The sequence below is a fragment of the Suricata suricatta genome, chromosome 6 (genome assembly GCF_006229205.1).
Source record: "Suricata suricatta isolate VVHF042 chromosome 6, meerkat_22Aug2017_6uvM2_HiC, whole genome shotgun sequence".
NCBI lineage: Eukaryota > Metazoa > Chordata > Mammalia > Carnivora > Herpestidae > Suricata > Suricata suricatta.
The window spans coordinates 65,179,825-65,186,486 of NC_043705.1; positions in this window are offsets into that span (position 1 = coordinate 65,179,825).

Here is a 6,662-nt window from a genome sequence, read left to right on the forward strand (position 1 = left end):
GTGATAGTAAGTCTGATAGCTGTGTCAGTTAAGGTCCTTGGAATTCCAGATGACAACATAGGACCAGTCATGAAAGAGACTAGGAAACATCTCTGAAGGATAAAGGTGTAAGCAGAAGACTGGAGAGTCTTCGAACTGCAATACTATCCTGACACCTGAGAAAGGAAAGGGGAAGGAAGGAGAACTGGGTAGGAAGAGCTACAGAGTACAATGCGATCTCAGGCCATTGAGGAGCCCCAGAACAAAAATGGCCCCATAGAGAAGCCTTGCATTAGACATGAATAGTAGAGCTCTAGTATCCATTCTGTACTGTCACCAGCTAGACACAGCCTAGGAAAAATGTGGCCTCAGTATGAGTGGATCTGCAAATATGGCAGCTGAAAAGTTGTTAACTATACTCTCACAGAGGGAAATCTGACCTTCAATACTGTTGTATAAGCCTTGTAAAGCTCTGAAGGGAGAATATACCAAAGAGGAAATGACAAAGGCAAAGGCCACAAGTTAGGAACAAGGTTGGCATAATCGAGGAAAGGAAAGAATTCAGTAAGTTTGATGTATAATGAGAATAGCAGAAGAGTATAAGAAGTCAGATTGATAAGCAGAGTTCTAATTATATAGAATCTAGTGGTTCATGTTGAAGGAAATTTTATTTTCAAGTGTAGTGGAAATCCATCAGCAGGTTTTAAGCAGTGAATTATTATCATCTGATTTAGGTTTTGGAACCAAACTTCCTGAAACATTAATCTATATTCACAACATCCATTTCCTCATATCTCGTTTTCTCTCAACCCACAGCAAATTTGACTTACATTCACCTCTCTACTGGAAGTGCTTTTACTAGGGCACCAAAGACTTCTTAATTGCAAAGTTCAATTGCTTCTTTTCAGTTCTCATCCTGTTGTCGGTCCCTTGGTTGCATTTGCAGGTTGACCACTCCTCAAAATTGCCCTCAGGGCCGCTTTTTACTACTACTACTACTTCCTAGTTTCCGTTGATGGCTTTCTTTTAATCCATTCCCTGATTGTTCTTTTGTTTTCAGAATGATGTTCCTAATACTTTCATGCTAGTCTTAAACACTCTCACCTACTAAATTTCAGCAGTCACCTACCTACTGATAACTCGCAGTCTATGAACATAGATTTCCATTTGTGTCTTGCATTTCCATTATGATGGAAAAGAATGTACCAAAACCAAAAATAATTATCTTCTAAAATACTTCTTATATGTTCTGCATCCTGGATAATGGCATTACCAGTCACCCAGTTTATATAACTCCTTGAAATAATGTTTAACTCCTCACTATTGTCAAATTATAATTTTTAAAATTTCAACACAGGATTATTATGAAAATATAGAATGAATATGTTTCTAAGATCTACTTAACGGTAAAAATTTTTAATATTTATTTATCATTGAGAGATAGAGACAGAGCATGAGCTGGGGATGAGCAGAGAGAGGGGGACAGAATCTGAAGCAGGCTCCAGGCTCTGAGCTATCATCACAGAGTCTGACATGGGGCTCTAACTCACAAACTGAGAGATCGTGATCTGAGTCAAAGTCAGATGCCTAACAAACTGAGCCACCAGACACCCCTCTATTTAACTTTTTAATAAGAAACCAAGCCAGTTGATAAAGCTATCACAGAAAAAAGTAGAAAAACTCAGTATATCTAGGCAGTTACCAAAGGCATGCTGAAATAAGTTGGCTAAATTACAATGGCACACAAGTTAGTGTCCTACAAGTCAAAATAAACGGTAGCCTTTGAAGTTGCGTTCTCTACCGAACAAAAATGATTTGCATCTCTATACGGCAAATTTCTACAAGTTAACATTTTACACAGTCTTCCTAATCAGTAGCAACTAATAAACAAAGGTCAACAAACCTCCAAGAGAATTAAATTCTCATTGAGTATAGCTTAAATTAAGCAATATCCCAGGATGAAATACAGACATCCTTTGAAATTATGTCCAAGTTTTGGATGGTATTTCCTAAACTTTTATATGATCTCGCATCACCATCATGGGGTGACAGAGCTATGTTTTAAAAGCAAATCTGCCTGACTTCAGTTCCTATGTTATTTCCTATGAAAAATGTGAATGGTAGGCAAATTTAAGTAGTGTACAGAAAATGAAAGGTAGTAAGATTTGAGAAAAGGCTTTTGGTTTTCAAACTTAGCAAAACATAATAATTAAGAGAGTATGACATTGGAGAAAAGATAGAAAACTGTATCAATATAGTAGACCTACTCATACAGTCATTTGATTAATTATAAAGACACCAAGTCAATGGGGGAAAGACCCTGCAATAAATGGTGCTGTAGCAACTAGATATCACAAAAAAAGAAATGAACATGATTCTTTTCTCTCACCAACACAGAAATTAACTTGAGATGGATCATAGAATTATATGTGAAAGAAAATCTTTAAAATTTCTAAAAGAAAACATAGGGTGATACCTCCATGATTTTGAGACAGATAAGAATTCTTAAACAGGTGTTAAAAAGCATTAATCATAAAAATAAAAACTGATAAATTGACATCCTCAAAACTAAAAATTTCTTCCCGTCAAAGACACCATTAGTAAAGTAATGAAAAGACGGAGTGCCTGAGTGGTTCAATCAGGTAGGTATCCAACTTCGGCTTAGGTCATGATCTCATAGTCCATAGGTTTGAGCCCCGGGTTGGACTCTGTGCTGACAGCTGAGAGCCTGGGGCCTGTCTTCAGATTCTCTTTCTCCCTCTCTCTCTACCTCTCCACTGCTAGCAGTCTGTCTCTTTCTCTCTCAAAAATAAACATTAAAGAAAATAATAAAAAGAAGTGGAAGTGTGGAAGAAGACATAATACATTTATCTGACAAAACATTACAAATCAATTATAAAAAGACTTAAAGCCTAATAAGAACATTGTATAAAAGATTTGAATATATAATTTGCAAAAATGGGTATCTAAATGGCCAATAAGGATATGAAACAATGGTCAGTATCATAAGTTATCAGGAAAATAAAGGTTAAAGCCATAATAAATTACTGCAAACACACCAAAATGGCTAATATTAAAATAAATGAAAAATTTTTAGAAGATTAACAATATCAAATGGTGGCACAGATGTGTACCAACTCCTAAAAGGTGGCTGATAGGCATGTCAATAATACATCAGTTTGGAGGATTGTCTTTCTCTACAAATGTTAAAAATTTACTCACCTTATGACACAGCAGTTTCACTCCTAGGTATATCCAAGAGTAGTGGTCTGTTCCCCCAGAAAAAACTTATACAAGAATATTCACTACAGCTTTATTCATAATAACTCAATACATTCTAAATTTTCATTAACATGTAAAAGGACAAACAAATAGAAGTATGCTCAAATAAAAGAATACTACCAGTGATAAAGAAAAAAACATAACATCAACAATAAGATTGATACTTATGGATATTGTTTTTAGTGAAAAGAGTCAGATACAAAAGAGTACATGCAAATGAGTATGATGCACATGATTCCATTTATATAAAGTTCAACAAATGCCCGAACTAATCAATGTTTACACAATTCAGAATCATGGTTACCTCTGGGCAGGCAGGAATGGGGTAATAGTTCTTTTTCTATTTATTGAAAAAGAACATAAAGGAACTTTACAGGATGTCAGAAATGTTCCAAATCTTGATCTGCATGGTGATTTCAAGGGTGTATGCACATGTAAATGTCATCTAATTGCATACTTAAAATTAATGCACTTTATACATTTTACTAGGTAACTTATCCGTCAAAAATATTAGGTTCTCACAAGGCATTTGTCTGCAAATTTTGTAGAGTTGAGGAAAATCGTCTAGATTGTAAAAGATTAAGGAATGAAGGAGCAGTAAGAATTAACTTCACTTTGAAGAAATTTGTGAAGAGAAGCAGAAAATTAAGGAATTAAGAAACCAACAAGTAAAAGAAGGTTGTTTTTGAAATTCTTTTAAAATAGGGAATGCTTCATTAGAGGAGAAGAAGCCAGCAGAAAGGTACAGGTTGAAAATGGGATTGAGGGAAGAGAAGGGAAAGTTGGTAAAACTTGATATCTTGGCTTCAAAAGTGGTGAATTATTTAAATAAAGATAAGAAAGATAAAAGAAGTAGAATGAGGAAACTAAAGGATTGTGAAATAGAAGATAATTTAGAGTTCTCAAAGACTTTCTCTCCACCTCCTTAGGAAAATACAAAGTAAGGACATCCAATAAAAGTCAAGACCTAAGAGGAAAGAATGCCTGGAGGTAGAGTAGAGACCTTGATGAAGTCCATCAGCTTTTTCATTAGCTTTGAAATCTGGGCAATGTTACTTTCTGAGTTTCCTCATCCCTATGATCAGGATTCACTCAACCTACAGAGTTGTTATGAAGATTAAATTAGCTAAGGTACATAAAGTATTTTCATATGACAATTAATAAAAGTTAGTTAGTTAGTTAGTTCTCCTTTAAAAAGGAGTTGAGGGTTGCCTGGGTGGCTCAGTCCATTAAGCTTCCAACTTTGTCTCAGGTCATGATCTCAAGGTTTTCGGGTTGGAACCCTGCATCAGGCTCTGTGGTGACAGCTCAGAGCCTGGAGCCTGCTTCAGATTCTCTCTGCCCCTCCCTTACACACACACACTCTCACTCTCTCTCTCTCTCTCAAAAATGAATAAACAAAAAAAAATTAAGGGGCGCCTGGGTGGCTAGGTTGGTTAAGCGGCCAATTTCAGCTCAAGTCATTATCTTGCAGTTTGTGAGTTCGAGCCCTGCATTGGGCTCTGTGCTGACAGCTGAGAGCCTGGAGCCTGCTTTGGATTCTGTGTTTCTCTCTCTCTCTCTCTCTCTCTCTCTCTCTCTCTCTCTGCGCCCCTCCCCCACTCGTGCTCTGTCACTCTCTCTCTCTCTGTCTCTGTCTCTCTCAAAAATGAACTTAAAAAAAAGGTAGAGTTGCTGGAAATTACCCTCCAGAAAGAACATGAAAAATAGAATAATCTGGAGTCAGAATAAAAGAGCCAGTGGAGGATAAGGAACCTGGGCACTTCCTTAACATCTGTGGGGGCTAGTGCAAATGAGGTCTCACATACCTTATGTATAAATATTTTAAAGTTATAAATCAAGCTAATAAGCTGTTAAGTAAAATATGCTCTAGCCTCCTACTTTGACTTATATAGCTTTATAATGACCTGAAGTTTATGTTTGAAATTAGAATTCTGAATTCCTGGTGTTCCACACTGAATCCTGGGAATGTGGGAAGAGCCAGACCAAGTCAAACTTTCTTTGTTCTTCCAACTCTGTCCCATACTAGGAGGGGCCTCCAGTGTACATGGGTAGATACACCGGCTTGAAAATCCAAGCTCCACTCCTACTTTTGGCAAATAGCAGCCATTTGGCCACTCTTAGACTTGGGTTGTGCACTTCAATAGCATTGTCCTCGCTATGCAAAAGCCCTAACGGAAGGCTTAGAGACATTTGGGTGGGGAATTCTGAGGTTCCAAGTATCTGGAGCTTGACCTGGAAGGAATATATGGATTTATAAGGGGAAAAAAATAATTTTTCCTCTACCCTTCTGAGTTCTTGCCTGAGATCACTGTGATAAAAGAGATTAACAAGAGAAAATCAAACAGAACTTTGTTAACATGTTGACCTCATAGATATGTGGAGGATACCCAGAGAAAAATGAATAACTCAGAGATGTGGTTTAGAACTCCAGCTTATATAGCATCTTCAACAAAGAACAGTAAATTTGTTTGACAGGACAGTGGAAAGCAATTTTAGGCTTCCAATGCCAGCAAACTATGGGCAAGTGAATATATGGAAGGAAACTAATGGAATAAGGTTTGTTTGCAGATTCCTTTAATGCCATCTCTGAGCTAATAAAAGTCTTTTTCTGATAAAAGGAGGATTTGTATCCTGCCTTTAGGCAGAAAAGGGGTAGGGTCGATACATCTTTTCCTGCCCTTGTTCCTTCTTAATTGCGTTCAGCTCAAAATACTTTTTATGTCAAAAAGGCTTATTTTGTGGTAGCATATTTTGCTACCCTTCAGGTCAATGCATTTCCTAAGGTGCCTGGGACTCTTCACCTCATGTGAAATGCAATGTAGAAGGGCCAGAGTGGGTTCCAAAGCACTGGCCTCTGAGCAAATACCTCTTGTGTTCAGAACTAAGGACCTTATAGTCCTTTTATTCTTTATAGTCCTTATAGTCATATTTAGGTCAATGATTATCTACACTTTTTGCTCCCAGCAGGTAGAGTGCAGTACTGTTAACAGGTAAGAGGAAAATATTCAAAATAAAAAATATGCTGGAAATATAATGAAAATGAAGTAGAATCTATAAGTCCTTATTAAGAGGCTGTTTTCTATCTAAATAGTAAGCTGTCTAGCCATTTGAGTTACTCTGATGGCTTGATAACGTTCCTATGAACCATTGCATAAAATTGAAGATGATTTATTAATCACAGGTCTATTCCTCAAATCAAAATACTTAGTAGGCAGCCATGGTCTGGTAACCAGCTTTTGCCAGCTTTGGTTAAAATTTTTGACAAAGCAGGAAAGAGTATCCAATGGAGAAAAGACTGCCTCTTTAGCAGGTGGTGCTGGGAAAATTGGACAGCAACATGTAGAAGAATGAAACTAGACCACTTTCTTACACCGTACACAAAAATAAGATCAAAATGG